This window comes from Pongo pygmaeus, chromosome 1 (genome assembly GCF_028885625.2).
Source record: "Pongo pygmaeus isolate AG05252 chromosome 1, NHGRI_mPonPyg2-v2.0_pri, whole genome shotgun sequence".
Classification (NCBI taxonomy): Eukaryota; Metazoa; Chordata; class Mammalia; order Primates; family Hominidae; genus Pongo; species Pongo pygmaeus.
This window is the reverse complement of record NC_072373.2, coordinates 214,410,679-214,431,388: the sequence shown is the minus strand read 5'-3', so window position 1 is coordinate 214,431,388 and position 20,710 is coordinate 214,410,679. Positions and strand designations below refer to the sequence as shown.

The following is a 20,710-nucleotide window of genomic DNA, read 5'->3' as shown; positions in this document are numbered from 1 at the left end:
AGATATAACCAAAAATCCTAAAAGACACTGCCCTTCATCATTCCATGCTGTTAGACATTTATAGGACCATGGATGGTGATATCGCTTATATGTGATCATATAAATCTTTTCTCTCCTTTCTGTAGTGTGGTTTAAACTTAATCCTTAAAGGACATGTATTTGAATTTTTCAGCTGGTTAGAAACCCGAATATACCAGTCAAAGAAAACTGCTCCTTACAGGCTACAGATTTAGTTTTCTTCCTGTACTAAGATGTCTTTTAGATATAGTAAGTTTGTTAAAGCCAAGAGCTCCTATGGAACGAAGTTTGGTGGGAGGGGGGACATTGAGTAGTAAGATCACTCTTGTAATAGAGATGCCACTCTTGCAGATATTGACAACTATTGGGGCCATAAAATTTTTACCAAACATTGGAAAGACAAGATCTGAACAACCTATCATTGCTGCAGTCTCAAATATCACGAAATACCATTATCTCAGGACAATAAATAGACAATAAAGAAGACTCACAGACCAGATTAGTTGTCATGTATCACCAAACAGGGACTGGATCCTTGTCAACACGACCCAACAGAGATTGTCCCCAGAAATTCACTTCATAACCTCAAAACCAAAAACCCACACTGATGGCAAAAAATAACCATGCAAATAATGAGAGAGAAAGAGAGACAGAGAGCGACCTGTCCTATAGCCATACTCAGTGGGTAAAAGCCAAAGAGCTCAATTTCTGCTCATGATACTTAATAGAACATAGGGAACATGAGCCAATAGCTCAATGGCTGCAGATCTGCACCAAGTGCCTGTTGGACGCAGGATTCTACTGTCTCCAATAATATGTCTCAGATGGGCTAATTTTTTTTCTTTTTTTGAGACAGAGTCTCGCTCTGTTGCCCAGGCTGGGGTGCAATGGCGTGATCTCGGCTCACTGTAACCTCCGCCTCCCGGGTTCAAGCGATTCTCCTGCCTCAGCCTCCCGAGTAGTTGGGATTACAGACACTCATCACCGCGCCCCGCAATTTCTTTCTTTCTTTCTTCTTTTTTTTTTTTTTTTGTATTTTTAGTAGAGACAGAGTTTCACCATGTTGATCAGGCTGGTCTCGAACTCCTGACTTCAGTTGATCAAAAGTATGTGAGGTCAGAAAACATACCCTGGGAGAGGCTGGCACAATGCCCAGAACCGCCATCGCTAGGCCTCGGGTTTTCTTCTGTAGTGGAATACTAGTATTCATGTAGTTCAGGGACAAAACCAATTAGATAATTCTGGGATTTAAAAAGAGATGCATTTACAGTGCTATTTGAGAAGGGGTATTAAGGAATTTGCCAGGGCACTGACGCGTGTCAGGCATAAACCACAGGATAAGAGAGAGCTCAGTATTTTCTGTCCATGAAGGTGATAAGCGAGGGCCTGAAGAAAGAGGGACGGGGGAGGACACTGGCCCCAGAAATAGGAAAGGGCTGCTTGGGGGTGGGAAGGATGGGTCGGGGTGCTATCTAGAAAGTTGCCTGGTAATGGATGTAGGATGTGGGAGCGAGACATCAAACATGAAGCTGTCGCTTAAATAAAGTCTGAAAAAAGACTAGATACGTAAACGGCAGGAGATAGTAAGTAGGGAAACTGGACCTGGCTCCTCATAAAACTTCCCTCCTTCTATCTGAAGGAGGATCGCAGCGCATTTCGGCCAAGACAGGTTAGACTGCGGTTCTGACGTGCGGGCCTCGAGGAATATGCGCTAGGGCACCTGGCGGCGGGTAGAGCCTTTCCCCTACGCAAAGTAAGCCTGTTATGTCTACAACCCAACGGGGACACTGAGAGCCCCAAAGGCCCTGCTTTCTTCCCAGAGAACAGCGCCCTACTGAGTAGTTTCTACCTGGCTCTAAGAGGTGAGAACACATTCCCCGCTAGCACAGAAATCCTACAATCTCCTGTGGGGGCTGAGCTTGGAAGCAGAAGCTGTGTAGGAGGTGACTTGGGGGGTAGGAAAAAACACGAAGATTTTCAGAGAGCGTGAGAAACCAAGAGACTGGAGAACGCGGACCAATCCCCGCAAAAAGCAGCCCCGGTAGAAAGGGAAGAGCTGAGCGATTTTCACCCTTGTTAGCTTGTGTTACAACGCCAATAAGGTTGATGCTCAGTTTTTCTCCTACCGCGGACAGGATACCTGTTACTTTCCATTCCCCTGCTTTCCACTGTAGGATTAATGCTTAAGTCTAAAACACTAACCAAGGTACAAACAAACAGAAAAAAAAAATTACCCTGAACGTACAGTCTGTTCTTCAAACTATATAAAGTCAGGGGAAAGCGCGAACGCAGTCCCCCACTACCACAAATTATGCAGTCGAGTTTCCCACATTTGGGGAAATCGCAGGGGTCAGCACATCCGGAGTGCAATGGATAAGCCTCGCCCTGGGAAAACCACCTTCGTGATCATGGTATCTCCCCTGCCAGGTAAGTATGAGATCTTCTGCCTCTGCCCCGCCACAGCCTCATACGCCTCACTCTTTACACACACGGTCACTTCCCTGCGCACTCTCGAGCCCTTTCCAGCCCTCACATACAGCTGGGATTTTCAGTTCTGATCGGCGGTCCTAAACCCGCTCCCACGGCACGGGAACTCCTTCGTGGCGAAGCAGCAGCCCCTGCGCTGCCTCATCTACATAGAAGTCGCCCTATCCGTGATGTCACCGACAGTGCTTTGCCAAGTCCCCGTCTGCCTTTCTGCCACTCAACCGACCAATCCGCTGCCAGAGCCGGCAAGGGGAAATGACGTCTGCCTCTCCCTTTTTCTCTCCCTCCCCTGCATCTGCTCTCTCCCAAAGAAGCTGGTCTTTAGCATGTGTTGAGAAGCAACTTTTTGGAGGACAGATGGAGCTGGGGGGAACCCTTCTTCAAAGAATGGCTTTTAATTCTCAAACTAGAGTGTTTCAGATTACAGAAGAAACTGGTTCTCTTCGCATCTTTATCCTTGTGATGTAGCATTCCACTTGCAATTGGAAGCCGTTTAATATCAGAGACAAACCATATTTATGAAAGTAAAGAGGCTGCTCAGATGACTGCAAACCAGCCTTCCTTACTGGTTTTATCACTGGTAATCTTATAAAGACAGTTGTCCAGTTTCATCAATCTTGTAGGTTTGTTTTTTTTTTTTGATGTTGTTGGTTTTTTTTTTTTTCCAAATTCAGTATTGTAGAAAAATATGCTGCCCCAGAAGAGATGATTGGACACTCTCAAGCATGGTGTTGGACTTTGTCACCTCTTGCACAGCCATCTCCACACCTTAGTGCTTACCTCATGTTAGTTTTTTATATTCTGCAAAGACAAAACCAAAATCATCCAAATTTGACACAAATACCTGGGATACATCTTATTTGAGAAGTTTAACAAATGTCTGGATCATCTTTTCTTATATATTACGCAGGAAACCCTGTGAAGTAAGCAAAGTTGGAATGCTCAAGTCAATGACCGTTTGAATATTTACAAGTAGATTTGAGACAGGAATACTACCGGGTGGTCACAGGATAACAAATTCTAGGCAGCAGATTTACATGACTTGAGGCTATGGGCTGTTAAGATGCTGAAAAACCAGGGTGTGGACCAAGCTGGCTAAGACTGAGTGGACCCGATGTGGTGCTGGATTTGATGGAGGTTTTACCTAGGCCCTCATTATATGCTCATTAACATACTAAATCATACACCCACCGGTGCCATGACAGTTCTGAGACCAATATTTGCTGTAAAAATGGATGGCACCACGGTTCCGAGAAATCTCCACCTTTACCCAGGAATTTTCATGAATATTCCACTCCTTGGTTAAAGAAACCCATCAAGATGAAACCCCAGAACCCATTGTTCTCTCTCGAGTATGCCCGAGCTCCCCTTTCTTGAGTGTGTACTTTTTGCTTTGCAATAAATCTCTTCTTTCACTATTTGCTGACTCATCTTTGACTTTGTTCTCGAGATGGTGTCAAGAGCCTGGACACCACTGCTGGGGTCGAGATCCCACCAGTGTCCGGGGACCTCCCCCAGCCCACCAGTATCAGATTCTATTCCGTTGTTCAAATCACAAAACATCGAGTGGAGAGTTCTCCTTGGAGACCATAAAGTAAAGATTCTGCGGTGTGGTGGCCAGTTAGGCCACTGGAAGCTTGGCAAAATATTGAAAATGAGGGATTAGGTGACAGGGTAGTAACTGCTGAATACTAAATACTTGATCCAGGCCCCATTCCCTGGAGATTGACAGGGAGACACATTGTCCAGGTGGTAGTGGAGAAATACTTTCTGGGTATCTGACCAGCCTTTGTGGAAAGAACTGGCACCGTCCTGCAGATGAAACTGCCTGATGGGCTCTTCCTGCCCAATGTACACACAAAATCAATTCAAGGAGACCATGGCACTGCAGGAAACAGTTTCATTGACACAGGCCAGCCACGACATGTGGGAGACAGAGTTATTACTCAAACCAATCTCACTGAAGGCTTGGAGGTAAGGGGTTTTTCAAAGATAGTTTGTTGGGGAGGGGGCTAGGGCTTGCGCGGTGCTGATGGTTGGGGATGAAATCACAGGGGTGTGGAAAATGGCCCTTCTGCATGGAGTCAGCTTCTGGGTGGGGGCTAAGGGACTGGTTGATTTTCGGGCCAGATGGTGCCATCCAATAGTCGGAAATGCAAAAGCCTGAAAAGACATCTCAAGAGGCCAATCTTGGGTTCTACAATAGTGATGTTCTTTACAGCAGTAATTGGGGAAGCTGCGAATCTTGTGACTTCTGGAATAATGGCTGGTAATTATTTAATGAGGCATACATCTTAGCAGGAATCAGGCCCCTTTCATCGTCCTAACTTGGTGATCTTTCATTAGTTTTACAGGGGTAATTTAGTTTTGGGGAAGGTTATCATTTAAACCAGCCTTTTTGGCTGTCCCCAACCTTTTTGTCACCAGGGACTGGTTTCGTGGAAGATACTTTTTCCATGGAAGGGGGTGGTGGATGGTTTCCAGATGAAACTGTTCCACCTCAGGTCATCAGGCATTAGTTACAGTCTCATAAGGAGTGCACAATCTGGATCACTCACATGAGCAGTTCCCAATAGGGCCCGAGCTCTGATGAGCATCTAATGCTCATGCTGATCTGACAAGAGGCAGAGCTCAGGTGGTAATGCTTGAAAGCCTGCAGCTCACATCCTGCTGTTCAGCTGGATTCCTAACAGGCCATGGTCCAGTACCTGTCTTGTGGCCCTGGAGGTTGGGGACCCCTGATTTAAAGTATAAACTCGATTTTTCCCAAAATTAGCTTGGGAGTAATTGCATAGGAATGAGCAAAGACAGCTAGCCAGTGAGGCTAGAACCAAGATGGAGTCAGCCATGTCAGCTTTCTCTTATTGTCATAATTTTGCAAAGGTAGTTTCTGAGGGACTACACTGGACACTTGTTAAAAACATGAGACAAATTTTGTTGTATGTACTACAGTAGGCAAGAGAGGCAAGCAGAGAACTGGGCTCCACCTCAAATACAGCAGGAGGAGTTGAAGATTATAGCCAATTGGCAAGATAAGAAAGTCGGTGGATGGAAAATTACTAAGAGGAACATGATTAGCTATCAAAGGTGATTGCGAAGACTCTTGCTAAACTAGACTCAACAGTATTGTTTCCTAAAATTGGACTTGGCAGGCGAAGAAGTAACAGAGAAAAGGGCTCAGAGGAAACTACTAAGGTTTGGTCAAAGATTGGAGTCCTTGTCAACTCTACATTGAAGCTTCTGCAAATAAACAAAGACCAACCAAATGAAAAAAAGCAAAGGCTATTTATTCTGAGCTCGCTATAGCAGGGAGTCAGTCACTGTTATTTGCGTTTTGGCAGAGACTTGAAGGCAGTCACAAGGGTGGGAAAGCTTTTTAAAAAGAAAGGCTTCAGGGGCCGGGCACGGTGGCTCACGCATGTAATCTCAGCACTTTGGGAGGGCCAGGTGGGTGGTCACAGGTTCAGGAGATCAAGACCATCCTGACTAACATGGTGAAACCCCAACTCTTCTAAAAAATTTACAAACAATTAGCCAGGCATGGTGGCAGTCACCTAGAGTCCCAGCTACTCCAGAGGCTGAGGCAGGAGAATGGCATGAACCTGAGAGGTGAAGCTTGCAGTGAGTCGAGATCATGCCACTGCACTCCAGCCTGGGTGACTGAGTGAGACTGTGTCTCAAAAAAACAAACAAACAAACAAACAAAGAAAATCTTCAGGTATGCTTGGATTGGAGGCTGTCAGCATGGTGAAGCTCTTGATAGATGAAGGAAATAAAAATATTTTACCCCAGAATATATTCCTTTGGCATATTTGAAGATGCTGTCAGAGAGCCAGCAAACAGAAGTAACTCTGCAAAAGTGTCTTTTGTAGGGGAAATTTACACCTGCAGAGAATCTGCATTAATCCAGCCTTATCTTCTCAGGATTGAGAAATAAAAATAAGCCCTAGGCCCTACAACCAACTGAATGGACTCCCTCTTGGCTGACAGGACTGCAGAGAAACCTCGAAAGTGGTTTCTGGATGTGGCAGGCTAGGAGGTTAGACATGCCACCTTAAAACCTCCTCTCACTAACTGCCATTATAAGGCAGGAGAACAGCAGTGGGAATTGGAAGTTGGATAAAAGGCAGAGAGAGTGAAAGTAGAAACAAAAGCAAGGTGATGGTGTGGGAGTGCAAGAAGCAAGATAAAAGGCAGAAGTTCAGCAGCCAAAACAAAAGGTAAGATTTAAAAAAGCAAGCAAGGTTGGGCACGATGGCTCATGTCTGTAATCCCAGCACTTTGGGAGGCCAAGGCAGGCAGATAACTTGAGGTCAGGAGTTTGAGACCAGCCTGGCCAACATGGTGAAACCCCTTCTCTACTAAAAATACAAAAAATTAGCTGGGCATGGTGGTGCACTCCTGTACTCCCAGCTAATTGGGAGGCTGAGACAGTAGCATCACTTGAACCCAGGAGGCAGTGGTTGCAGTGAGCCGAGATTGCACCACTGCACTCCAGCCTGGGCAACATAATGAGACTCTGTCTCAAAAAAAAAAAAAAGAAAAGCAAGCAAGGACCCCATGGCTGGCGAGATCCAAACGAGTAAACTGGCAGCTCCTCAGAGATACGCATGTGCATTAGAAAAAAAAAGTATCCTTAACATGACTCCATATCATAATCAGCTCATTAAAACTCATGCATATGGACTGCATATCATGCATGTACTTAAAATTATGGGATGGAGGCAATGTGCAAGCACACAAGGGCCAAAGCAACTAAACAACCCACCTATCAATCAAAAGGCAAACACTGGCTAATGATTAGACATCCTTGTGAAGGGAAGAAAAAAAGCCACACATACAAAGACCCAAAGTACACCAAACTAATACTGATCTCACATCCCAGAGGTCAGCCCACTCTCCCCACTCCGAGAGTGTTACTGTGCTTAATAAATTTTTGCTTTGCTTTGCTGCTTTGTGTGTCATGTACAGTTCTTTGGGACACCAAGAGCCTGGAAATGCAAGGCACTATCTTGTAAGAATTAGGATTGTTTTTCCTAAGGGTTAACAAACCTAGCCTTTGGAAAGATTTGCTTCACTACTGTTATCAACCAACAGCCTGATGCTTTCCCTCCCTTTGTGGTTTTGACAAAACAAGCAAGCAGCATTCCCTCCTGATGAGAGACCACCGACCTAGGAATAATTCTGGCCAGACTACAGAGGACGTACAGCGACGGTTTTCATGTCCTCTGTCTCAGCTTTTGACATCAGAGGGCCACAAACTCCACTCTCAGATGATTACTAATGCCACCATTTTATGCACATGGGCCCCATGGAGAGGCACACAGCTCAACTGCACATCTGCACATTTTCCTCTTATAAACATTTATATTGGAATATTATTTGGTGCTGCTCCCATGAAAGATACATTTGCAGAATGGACTCAAATTAGAAGCATTATGTAAGCAATATAATGTAGCAATGGCGCATCCAGCTTTCTACAATACAGAAATGTCTGCAGTGTAAACATTTCCACAATGACCAAAGATATGTGTACAAGAATGGTGACTGCAGCGTTCTTTGTGATCCTAAAACCATGAAACTAACGTCATCTCAAAAACATTTTTTTTTTTTTGAGATAGAGTCTCACTGTAATGCCCAGGCTGGAGTGTAGTGGTGCCATCTCAGCTCATTGCAGATTCCACCTCCCAAGTTCATACGATTCCCCTGTCTCAGCCTCTCAAGTAGCTGGGATTATAGGTGAATGCCACCACACCTGGCTAACAAAAACATTTTGAAAAGGGTTAAATAAATCATGCATAAACTGAGGAAAAATATTGTTTTCAAAAATGATGGAGAAGATCACTATCGTGATGAATGATTCCACTGGTCACATTATTGATAGAGCAATCAGGAAACCCAGGCTCATCCTGGAGGTAATAGTGGACCCCGACTACTAAAATATGAAAAAATGGAGGTTTGTAAATTACTCGTTTAAGCGTATAAGGGACTGAATTAGAATTTTATCACACCAGAAGTGGGTTCCTAGGTCTCTGTTTCAGGATTCCTTAGTTACACAGGTGTAAACCCGGCATTTCAGGAGATACCTGGTTAAGAATCTGGTCGGGAAGGTGGGGGCTCTTGACATGCATCTGTCAGAAATTCGTCGCTTGGGACTTCGAGAAGATAAAATCTTCCCCATTTATCTAGTGATTGACAATGCGTGAATGCTTCAAAAGTTCCAATAAGCGTCCCTGGGTGGGCTTGAACCACCAACCTTTCGGTTAACAGCCGAACGCGCTAACCGATTGCGCCACAGAGACAAGCGCTTCCGACTCTACTGGGCATATAGGAAGGGCGCACTCACTGAACTTCCTCCGTTCCGTCTATTCTCAGGGCCCGCCCGGCAGGACCACTGAGCAAGGCCTTGGAAAACCAGAGAGATTAGAGAGGTGAGTCGCGCTGGTCACGTTGGACACCTGCGCGTTAGGAGATTCTGGAGCCAGAAGAACAGCCGAATTGCCTTCGCCCGCCCTGCCCCTCCCCTGCTTCAGAAGCTTCCAGAAACCCCCCGGTCGGCGACCCAGCCAGAGCCGCCTGGGGGCCCAAGGGAAGCTGAACGCCCTGCGGGCTCCGGGGATGGTTCTTCCCGTTCTTTGCGCCGCCTTCACCCATTGAAGGAGCCTGTGCCCACCCTGCCCAGTCGCTGTGGGGGCCGCTGAGGAGCTTCCGCTGCCATCTTCAGATCTTGTGTTCCTCACAGGGGCTCCACCAGGGCAGGGATGGTGGTGAGGGTCGCTCGTGGGTCCCCTGGGGGGAGCAGGGTCTGGTACTCACCAGGGCTCACGACTAGGACTTGTCGAATGAATTGATCGTGGCCTTTAGCTTTTAGTCCTTTGAAGAGCCCTAAGAGCGGAAATCAACAGATTTTTTTCCATGGGGAAGTTCCTTTTACAAAGCGTTGATTTCTCGGCACCCCGCAGGGCGGGCAACTGGCAGGGCCTCCGTCGCACCTTGTGCGCGGTGGAGCCGCGGGGGCTCAGCTGGGCGGTGGTCCGGCCGTGGGGCTGTAAGGAGATAGCAGGTAAAGGGAAAAGCAAAAGCTGGGAAAGAAGACGGGGAGTGGTGGACCAGACATCCAGACCTCCTGAAATGCGCATGCAGAGGCACAGGCGGAATCTTCTGGAAGTGAGAATTGTTTTTGTTTGTTTGTTTATTGTAGCAGAATGGGGAAATGGAGAGAGAACCTGAAAGAGCCCCAAACTCGAGGACCTATTGCTCCCGAAGAATAACATCTTCCAGAAGAACCAGACAGAAATCTAGGCGTCTGGGAACCCTGAAATCCTTGCAGGAGTAGCATCATCATGACCCTCTGTGTTCCTTTTGGCAAAGGACTTGCCTCCATTGTTTGTTTGTTCAATTGTCTGTCTGTTAAATAAATAAAACCCTTTTCATATATCTTTGAAATTATGTTGGTTTTATTATTTTATGATTATAAATAATGCTGCAGTCATCATTCTTGTACACTCTCATTGGCCACTGGTGTATTTCTATAGGGTGGATGCCTGGAGGGTAGTTGTTCCAGCATGGTGTTTCCATAGCTTTTATTTCATTCCATTTTCTTTCCTTTGTTGCTTTATTAGCTATAACCCTTTTCTTATTTCAGAGGCTGCTTTAGGGTTTCTGGGATACATCTTTAATTTACCATAGTCTGCTTTCTAGTATCACTATGCCTCCCTTTCTGGCCTTTATCCTAGTGTTATGTATTTTTACTTTATGCACTGTAAGCTTTAAAAAGTGATTCATTCTTACTTTTATTTATTACATCAAATATTTTTTGAAAGATTTAAACTATAAGAAAACGTGTAGTACATGCTTTCTAAATGCCATCTCCAATATTCGTTTCTCTGAGTAGGTCCACATTTTTATCTGGTATCCTTTTGCTTCTGCCCGGAGAACCCTTAAGATTTCTTGTAGTGTTGGTTGGTGAATTCTTTTAGCTTTTGTATGTTTTTGAATGTCCTTATTTCATTCACAGTTTTGAAATTTTATTTTTGCATAGAATTCTAGGTTAACTTTTTTTCTCTGGGTACTTTAAAAATGTTGCCATTTAGGAAGCATTGTCATTTAAAATATCATCTTTCTTTCCTATGTTTGTAAATATGGCGTAAAGCCGGTTTCTTCTGCTGGTTATACAATTTTCAGAATGCGTATTTAAATTTAAAATATTAAATTGTACTAAAAACCTAAAAATATGAATCATGAATGTCCTAGATTCATCTTAAGTTCCAATGGTGCACTGAAAATGTGCCCAACCTGAGGGTCAAACCTACCCGCTGACGTGGAATTTGTGTTTGTGAGAGCCTAGTGATTTTCCTCACATCTGAATGTCTTCATTGCAAAAGGAAACGTTTTTCTTTGCAAAAATACTTTAAAATATTCGGACTTCAATTAAGTGCATTAAAAACAAATTTCTCAGTTGCATCCCTGAAATCCATCGAAAGCCCGGGAGAGAAAATCAAGTGCTTCAGGATCAAGAGCTAAACGGGGGAGGACAAAGCATGGCTTCTTCACTAGGAGTCAAGCCAAAGTCAACTGATTTGGTCTCCAATGGAGAATGGAACTCGGTTCACCAGCGATGTGAGGACACGGCCCAGAGGAGGCGGACTTTCTCTTCATGGTGCCTTCAGATAGGAAATCTAGGATTTTCTTTCCCTTTGATCTACTTCCAACTCTCCCTTTCTATTTCTTCAAGACCTTTTTCGGATCCCTGGCTACGAAGGACCTAAGGGGCCAGTGCCCTTCCCTACCGGTCCCTCCTTCACTAGGTGTCTTCAGAACCCAAACTCACCCGGAACGTTACTGCCCGCTTCAGACAGCGAGAGGACCAAGGAGGGCTGTGGGTGGGGTGGGAACCACAGAGTCACGCGCACCTGCGCCCGTGGGTTCCTAGCAAATTGAATAAATGCCCCCTGAAGCTTCTCTGCAGGTCAGAGGGAAGGGGAGGGTGGCTGCCGACCTGGCGGGAGAAGCTTCAAGAAGCGTCAGGGTGACCTGGCCCTGTCCCTGGGCCTTGAAGACAGGCCTGGCCAGGCTGATTTTGACGGGTAGGCCCAAAGAAAAGGTTCAAGGGTGGCCCAAACCCTGACCCCGAGATTAAGGCTCTTAAATGTCTGACGGTTTTGAGAATCGTCAGTAGAATCGATCCTGCCTGTATCAGGAGACTCCATTGCCAAAATTCAGACACCAAGAAAGAGAAAGTTTGGGCAGTTCAAAATCTGTAATTAACCAAACAGGAAACATAAGTTTTCTGACAAATTGGATGTGTGCTGTGAGAAAAAGACTAGCCTCAAGGAGAACCTGGTTTTTTGGCTTGAGTGTAGGGAAGAATGGAGTTGCCACCAACAATGGTGCATTGAATCGGCAGGTGCATCAGGCTGTAGATGTGAAGGAATTAAAAATATTTTACCCCAAAATACACGTCTTTGACATATTTTGAGATGTCTCTTCAGAAAGCCAGCTGCAGAGGTAGCCTTGCAAAGTTGTCTTTTGTTGAGGAGATTTGCATCTGTAGGGAATCTGCATTGATACAGCCATGTCTTTCCTTGCGCAGATCTAGGAAAGGTTAACAGAGAGTCTGACACCTGTAAAGGTCTGAAAGAAACTTTTAGGGTTTATTCTTTCTGAGAACTTCAACCTGTAAGGTTTCATTTACGTATTAAGACCACCTTTGCTAACCGAGCGTCATTTTCTCTCCCTCCCATCACTTGTCTTGCCCACAATAATTGGGTATACCTCTGACTCTGATTGCACCTGGTTTTGGCCATGCTTTGAGCCATCATTCATTCTGTTACCTCGAGATGGTATATAAGCTTCTACATCCCATTGTGGGTAGGGGAGGGTAATCACTCTGTGACTCTCCCCATGCACATGTTAGTACATTTTATGCCTTTTCTCCAATTAATCTGCCTTTTGTGACTTGATTTTTGAGTGAAACTTCAGAGGGTTATGAGGGAGGGTTTCCATTGGACCCTACAGTTTTGGAGCTGTAAGCAGGATAGGAAAGCTCTGCTCTTCTGGAAGCTGCAGTGAAGAACCCAGAATCTGATCAGCTGTCATAAGGGTAAGAATTTTTTTTACCTGCCAGGCTCCCGGCCTCCTTCTCTGTGTGGAATCTCATCAAGTGGACAGTAAAAATCACTGTTTCTTTCTTTTCCCTCTCCAAAATCTTGATTAATTGGAGAAAAGGATTTGTGTGACTAGTCTTTGGTGTAGTGACTCTGGTGTGCTTTTTGGTACTTTGTGTACCAATTCTTATTGTTTAATCCCTTTCTTCCCTGAAATTGTCTGTTCCTTTGTCTTTGTCTCTATGTGTTATTCTGTCATAAAAGGGGGTACCGGTTGAGGTTCCTTCTCATCTTACTTTATGTCCTTGAGAGCTTGACTTGTGACCAAGTAGGAGCACTTTCTCTTGGTTTCCACTATCTGTAAAGAGGTGGTATCTTTCAGGTCATACTAGGAGGCCTGTCTGAAAATGGCTGGGAACCCCAGCACCCTTTTTGTTCTGACCATGTCAAGATCTTGGGGTTTGTCTTAAGAAGTCCCATCCCTTTGAGGCTTTTGTCATCTCAACTCTTGTTGCCTGGTTCGTTCTAGGAAAGCTCAATCCCAAGATGGCCTACATGGTATTATAGAGTCACAGGTCTGTGACTGGAAGCCTCCACAAATTTGTGGGTTACTGGAGGCAAACATCATCCTTACCCATCTGTGGTCTACTCTTTGCATTGAACTTTTTTCTTGCAGGGGAATCTTTGGGATTGCCTCTTCTATGCCCTTCCCTGGAAGTTAACCTGGAAAATGACATCCTGGGCTTTCCACAAAGAGCTATTTGGTTGAATTGCTATTGCAATAATTACACCATTGGAAATTCTAATTGCCAATGGCCTGAAGATGAATCCCTAATATTAGACACCTGAATTTAAAAAAAAAAGATTTTAGAGATCTCTTATTTTAACAGTTGATAGGAAGATAAAATTAAAACAAACACACATAGTAGTGTCATGGCTACCCTGAAAAATTCTCTTGACAATATTATGTGTGTTGTGTAGGGAAAAAATTTCTCTTGACTAAATTAAAGAGCAAAATTTTATCCAAAACATAGTTAAAATTCTTCATAAGCTCAAACTGCCTGCTCTGGATCCCTTCCAGGATTCACAGTAAAGTCTGCTCCACCTTGCAGTTCGGTACTGAACTTCTGTGGTTTGCTGCCATAGCCTGGGCTCCATTTCCAGTCAGGAACCCAGTTTATTTTGGCTTGATGTTTCTGTGACTTTGGACTTTTTGGAATACCCATTTATTGATCCTTTTCCCTTTCACAGGCAGCTTTTGTTTGTTTGTTTATGAAGACAGAGTCTCACTCTATCACCCAGGCTGGAGTGCAGTGGTGAGATCTTGGCTTACTGCAACCTCCGCCTCCCAGGTTCAAGTGATTCTCCCACCTCGGTCTCTCAAGTAGCTGGGATTAGAGTCACCCACCACCACGCCTGGCTAATTTTTGTATTTTTAATAGAGACAGGGTTTTGCCATGTTGGCCAGCTGATCTTGAGCTCCTGACCTCAAGTGATCTGTCTGCTTCAGTCACCCAAAGTGTTGGGATTATAGATATGAGCCACCCCTCCTGGTTGTTGGCAGCTTTTGATTTCCTGTCCTTCCAGCTTGCAAAGTTTCTGATGAGAAATCTGTTGATAATCTTATTAAAGATTTCTTGCATGTGACCAGTTGCTTTTCTCTTACCAATTTAAAGATTCTCTGTCTTTGACTTTTGAAAGTTTGATTATAATGTGTTTGGTGTAGGTCTCTTTAAGTGTATCTTACTTGGAGTTTGTTAGGCTACAGTGTTTATATTCTTGTCTTTCATCAAATTTGGGATGTTTTCAGCCATTATTTCTTCAAATATTCTCTTTTGCCCTTCTCTCCCTCTTCTTTAGAAATTCCACAATGCGAGCCTGGGAGCGGTAGCTCATGCCTGTAATCCCAGCATTTTGGGAGGCTGAGGTGGGAGGATCACCTGAGGTCAGGAGTTTGAGACCAGCCTGAACAACATGGAGAAACCCCATCTCTACTAAAAATACAAAATTAGCCAGGCATGGTGGTGCATGCCTGCAATCCCAGCTACTCGGGAAGCTGAGGTGGGAGAATTGCTTGAAACCAGGAGGCAGAGATTCTGGTGAGCTGTGATCATGCCATTGCATTCCAGTCTGGGCAGCAAAAATGAAACTCCATCCCCCCTCCCACCCCCCAAAACAACAACAACAGCAAAGAAATTCCACAATGCAAATGTTTGTCCACTTGATGGTCACTTAGGCTCTGTTCACTTTTCTTCAATCTTTTTTTATTTCTGTTCCTCAGACTGGATGATTTCCATTGCCTTATCTTCAGGTTCACTGATTGTTTCTTCTGCCTGCTCAGCTTTCTTCAAATTTGACTTTGAATCCATCTAGTTAATATTTTATCAAGGCAGAAACTATTTCGGAAAAGCCTCCTTCACATTGCAGCCATTGGACATGATAATACATGTGATGTGCTGCCATTTGTTGAGAATCATGTGAAAATTAAGCTTCTGCCCCATCACAGTAAAGTTCCAGCCCTGAGTCCCCATGGTTTTCTCCCTAGGCTAAGATAGAAAGGAAGAACATGAAATGTGCAGAGAGCATTCTCTTAAGCAAACATATATAACTTGCCTAAATTGTAATTACTTCCTGGAACAGGATGCACCTCTAACTTCTACAGGCAGATCATAGATTCCATTGTCCAGGTGTATAATGAATTCTTCTTCTCAGAGAAGAATACCAGAGACTCCCCCCAGCTTGCCTGAATCAAATTTCCAGAGGTAAGCAGTGAAATGCCACAATATGAAGTCACTCTCAGATGAGTTCCTTCTCTTGTCACACCACACAGTAGAAACAAAAGAGGACGGGTAGGCCAGAGCTGCTCAAAGCCTTATAACCCACAATTCTCATAGTTATTCTCAACTTAGAGAGGGCTGCTTTCTAGATGCTCCCCCTCCAGGCCCGCAGACTGCTAGGCTCCAGGAATAAGTAGCTCTGAGAAATATACTATTTAGCTGCAAGCCACACTCCACCATTGCAAATTGGAGAAAAGAAGCACAAACGTAAAAGGTGAAAAGATTTAGAGAACATGGTGAAACCCCGTCTCTACTAAAAATACAAAAATTAGCCAGGTGTGATGGCATGTGCCTATAGGCCCAGCTACTCAGGAGGCTGAGGCAAGAGAGTCATTTGAACCCAGGAGGTGGAGGTTGCAGTGAGCCAAGATTGTGCCACTGCACACTAGCCTGTGTGACAGAGAAAGACTCCATCTCAAAAAAAAAAAAAAAAAAAAAAAAAAAAAAAAAAAAAAAAAAGAAATAAAAGATTTAAGAGAACAAATATTTTAATTGAATACATTTTGTCAAGATTAAATCAACTTTCCCCTAGAGTACTGAAAGAATAAGCAACCATAATTTAGATTCTAAGTTACTGGCCTTTGAGAAAATGTGAAAACCAAAAAGGTGCCATAAGCCTAAAAAGGAGCAAATGTCCTAATTTTCAAACTGATGAAAATAAAGTACTAAAAAATTGAAATCATCATAGTTCATCTTGGTCCTTGGCAAAATGCAAATGTATTGATTCAAATTATAATATCTTAGCTACCCTATTGTGCGTAGCTCTTACCACTGAGGAGAAAAACCAAACCCAAACAAAAGTGTGTTCAAGTTGGCAAAAATGTTTACAAATCTGCAAAATCTCTTCAGCCTATCCCTTAAACTCCAGACTTGGTATTTGCTAAGTTCTGCTGTGTACAATACCCACCTTAATATCCATTCTTGCACAAGTTCTGTTAGGTATAAGCCAAGATGACATGAGATTTTTTTTTTTTTACCCTCTCATGCCTATGTTTGCTTTTGATTCTGAAGACCCTTCTGAGTAAGGATTATCCTCAGACTACTGGAGTCACTTAGTCACAAGCTTGCCTGAGGCTCAGAGCTAGCAATACCTGGGAGTTTATGTCAATTCCACAGCACCCAGCAACCCTGCCTGCAAAATATTGACCCATGATTGCCAGGTGCAGGTGCATGAAAGCCCAGCTCCTTGACCTGAGGGGCACCTTTGTGGTGAATTAGCTTTGGGAAAAGGGAAACCAGAGACCAACTTTGTAAAAATGCAGACAGATAAATAGAAAGAAATCTTTGCCTTGGAAGTCCATTTGAGAAAGAGAGTGATTTACTTGAGACTCTGAAAACAGAGATGAAAATCTTTACTTTCTCATGGGAAAGAAGCTTATGGTGAAAGAGAAAGAAAGGGGAAGGTAAGAAATAGGGTAGGTCTACTCAGTAGCTTCAAACCACTCTGTCATATTATAAAGCCTGGTGAGGTTTTAACTAACACAAGTGCCTGGACTCTACACATAGAGATTCTGATTGAAATGCTTCCAGGTGGGTGGAAGCCACTAGTAGTCTTAAAAAGCTCCCAAGTAATTTTACCACGTGGCTAGAGAGGAAAAGGACAATCTATACTAGAATCTGAAGTAACCAGTATTGAAGTGCCCCAAATGTGCAGCTACCTCATAGAAAAGGCTTAACACCACCCATTGATGGAATTTGCCTTCCTCTCTCCATGGTCTTGTCTGCATAGCATGGAAAATAGAGAAGAGATAAAGAGGTAGATGGAGAGATTGAACCTGTAATTTGCCTGTGTAGAGCAGTTTCTCAACCTTTTCTGACCACAAGATGCAGTGAGAAATATACAATTATTTGTGATCAGTTTTTTTTGTTTTGTTTTGTTTTGTTTTTTTTTTTTTGAGATGGAGTCTTCCTCTGTTGCCCAGGCTGGAGTGCATTGGCATGATCTCAACTCACTGCAAGCTTCGCCCTCCTGGGTTCACACCATTCCCCTGCCTTAGCGTCCTGAGTTGCTGGGACTACAGGCACCCACCACCATGCCCAGCTAATTTTTTTTTTTTGTAGTTTAGTGGAGACGGGGTTTCACCGTGTTAGCCAGGATGGTCTCAATCTCCCGACCTCATGATCCACCTGCCTCAGCCTCCCAAAATGCTGGGATTACAGGCATGAGCCACTGCACCTGGCCTGTGATCAGCTTTTTAAAAATCTTTTACTATGTGTAATCCACCCTACCTAGAATTTAAATAAAGCCTATGGTAGTAAACAGTCCACTTTATGGATTTCACAACCCCCAAGTGGTTCAGAATTGCAATTAGTAAATTTTTACTTTTCACCATATGTGGTGTCTGGCGCCTGTAATCACAGCACTTTTGGAGGATCACTTGAGGTCGGGAGTTTGAGACCACCCTGACCAACATGGAGGAACCCTGTCTCTACTAAACATACCAAAAAAGAAAAAAATTAGCTGGGCGTGGTGGTGCATGCCTGTAATCACCCCTACTTGGGAGGCTGAGGCAGGAGAATTTCTTGAACACCAGGGCGTGGAGGTTGTGGTGAGTCGAGATTGCACCATTGCACTCCAGCCTGGGAAACAAGAGTGAAACTGTCTAAAAAAAAAAAAAAGAAAATAAATAAATTTTTACTTTTGCTCAGCTTTTTTTTCAAGCAAAATCCCAAAAGAACATTTACTATAAACATCTTTCTGTGAATCCTTATTTCTGTCCCAGACACCATGACCCAATAATCTCTAGAACCTGTTAGTGTTATCCAGATTGAAGCCTTCCCTCTAACTGCTCCTAAACTCTGTGATGTAGTGGAAAAGGTTTGAGGTCTCGATTGTCATCCCAGATTTTTCACCTACAGATCATACGGCCTTAGCCTCTTGACACCATTGTCTGCTCACGGCCAAAGATGGAACTGTACTTGGGTGGTATCTGAGCACCCTGTTGGCTTTGACATTCTAGGGCTCTTCCCCTGGCATGACTCTCTTATTTTAAAGGAATAGGATGTGGACTTAGGAGGGTTATTTCTCTGCAAACTATCCTCTCTTTCTTATGAGAAGCTGTTTCTGAATGTGCATATTTGAGGCTAAGCAAATCCCTTCCTGGGGGGTTGAAAGACCCTTATTTCTCTCCAGAGGAGTATTATGGAGTCAATTGATGCTGAGGCGGTGGTAGAGACCTAGCTAACTCATCTGCAGTGGCTTTGAGCAAGGCTTTTAGAATCATAAGGTGGATGGTGTCCTGTGTCCTACACCACAGGCCAGCTAGTTCATTTCAGGAGACTTTTTTTTCAATGTATTATTACTATCTTCTTCTAGACTGTAGTTCACTACTGGAGATTATCCACTTAGTTGCACTCAGTTTGCACCTGGCCTGTATCACCATTTAGCTCTCACTCCAGCCTCAGGTATCAGCAAGACCTCACCAAAGATTATTGTTTAGTTGTATGTGTGTGTGTTTTTGTTTGTTTCAGGTAACAACTAATGTTGGAACTATGAAAAGCTCTTCTCTACTTTTAACAAAGCTTAGTTACAAACAGTTCCCCAGTTGATGAGAAAAACTAAAACAACAGAACATTTGAAAGTCCAAATCTGTAAGCTCACCTCTGAGAACTGAATTTTACAGTCACTCCAGATTTGTACTCCAAATGCATAGTTTGATCGTAGAAATCACATCCCTTCCATCTGCAAATGTGATAACTGCCCAAGAGACAATGATGCCTAGATTCATAGATAATCCCCTTTCCCCCATCCTATATATAACTGGAGTCAATAGCAGCTGGAGGAAAATGGAAAGAACTTGGAATCAAGATTAAGTTAGAATAACACTGCTGTAGACAGTTTATCAGCTCTTCAGCATATGTCCGTTTTCCTTGAAGCATGAGCCTTTCAAAACCTCTGACAATAAAGTTTATTTTACACCCATTCCCTTGCCCATGATTTTTTCATACAAATCACAATTATGAAACTTTCTTGCTCCAGCTAAAAGCAGGAAACTCAATCATGAATGTGTTCACTACATGTATCCCACAGAATGAAAGCAACCAGTCTGAATGCATCACTTGATTCCAAAATTCAATGTTAGCACTCAGTGGTGCAACTACATGTATCTCCAACTCTGGAAGCCACAGGCAAGATATTCCTGTTTCCTTGCACGGAAACAGATCTATAAGCGTGTGGCAGTCTCACACATGTACATTCCTGGGAAACCCGAGGAAACAATGATAGTGACGCAGGGCAGGCAAGCCCCAAAACTGAAAGAGTTTTGCTAATGTCACGATTGGCTTTCTGTTATTCGAAGACTGAGATCTCCATGAGGAGTGAAGATAGGTAAGGCTGAGGCATGACCTCACTGGGTCACCTTAGCTGTGAAGGGAGGTCAGTTGTCACCTTGCAAACCTTTTGGTAATCCAAATCTTGGAATGATTTCTTTGAGAATTTAGACACTTCCAATACTTTTCCTGTCCTCATGGGGAAAGCTTCTATCCACCTGGTGAAAGTGTCTATAAATACTAGCAAATCTTGTAGTCCCCTGTAAGGTGGCATGTGGGTTAAGTCTGTCTGCCAGTCTTTGCCATGGTCTGTTCCTTGGTGTTTTACAGGTTTAAGCAGGGATTGGGATATGGGGTGGCTTCCTGAGTGGTAACCCTTTTTATAGTTTGGAACAGTCCCTTCCCCAAGAATATTTAGGAAACTAATTTGAATGGAAAATCCTGTCCCAAATGTGAGGAATCATGAAAATGTTTAATTATTTCCCTTTTGTCAGCCTCAGGGATAGAGTTTGTTCTTTTCTAGCAACCATCCAGCGGGTTCTCACTGGAAGCCTTTTACTCAGTTCCTTTAATTTCCTTAGGGGTATAGTATGGTGTCACTGACATGGATGGAGTACCTGGTAGTAGCACAGCAGCTTGAAATACCAGGGTTTCCTTAGCTGTGGCCTTAGTTGCTCTTTCCACAAGGGAATTTCTTCTAATAATAAAAGTGTCTCCCTTCTGGTGTCCCCTGCAGTGAATAATTGTTATTTCTTTGGGAGTTGGACAGCATCTAAAAGTTCCAAGATCTGAGTAAAGTTGTATGGGGGATCCCTTGGCTCTTGATAGTCCCCTTTCCTTCCCTACGGCTGCATGAGCATGGAGCACCAGGAACCCATATTTACAGTCAGTCAACACATTGACTCTTGAGGTTTTTGGGTTTTTTTTCTTCTTTTTTTGAAACGGAGTCTTGCTCTGTCGCCCAGGCTGGAGTGCATTGGCATGATCTCAGCT

General features: G+C 43.8%; 2 non-coding genes and 1 pseudogene across 2 annotated transcripts; all 3 read right to left on the bottom strand.

Annotated features, from left to right (window-relative positions):
* Positions 1-2,289: 2,289 nt before the first annotated feature.
* On the bottom strand, positions 2,290-2,453 carry LOC129022571 (U1 spliceosomal RNA). Its single transcript, XR_008496474.1, has one exon. It is a non-coding gene; the product is annotated as a U1 spliceosomal RNA (small nuclear RNA).
* A 6,280-nt stretch (positions 2,454-8,733) lies between these two features.
* Positions 8,734-8,807, bottom strand: TRNAN-GUU (transfer RNA asparagine (anticodon GUU)). Its single transcript has one exon. It is a non-coding gene; the product is annotated as a tRNA-Asn (tRNA).
* Positions 8,808-8,876: 69 nt separating this feature from the next.
* LOC129007681 (uncharacterized) lies at positions 8,877-12,232 on the bottom strand (annotated as a pseudogene).
* Between the last annotated feature and the right edge of the window lie 8,478 nt (positions 12,233-20,710).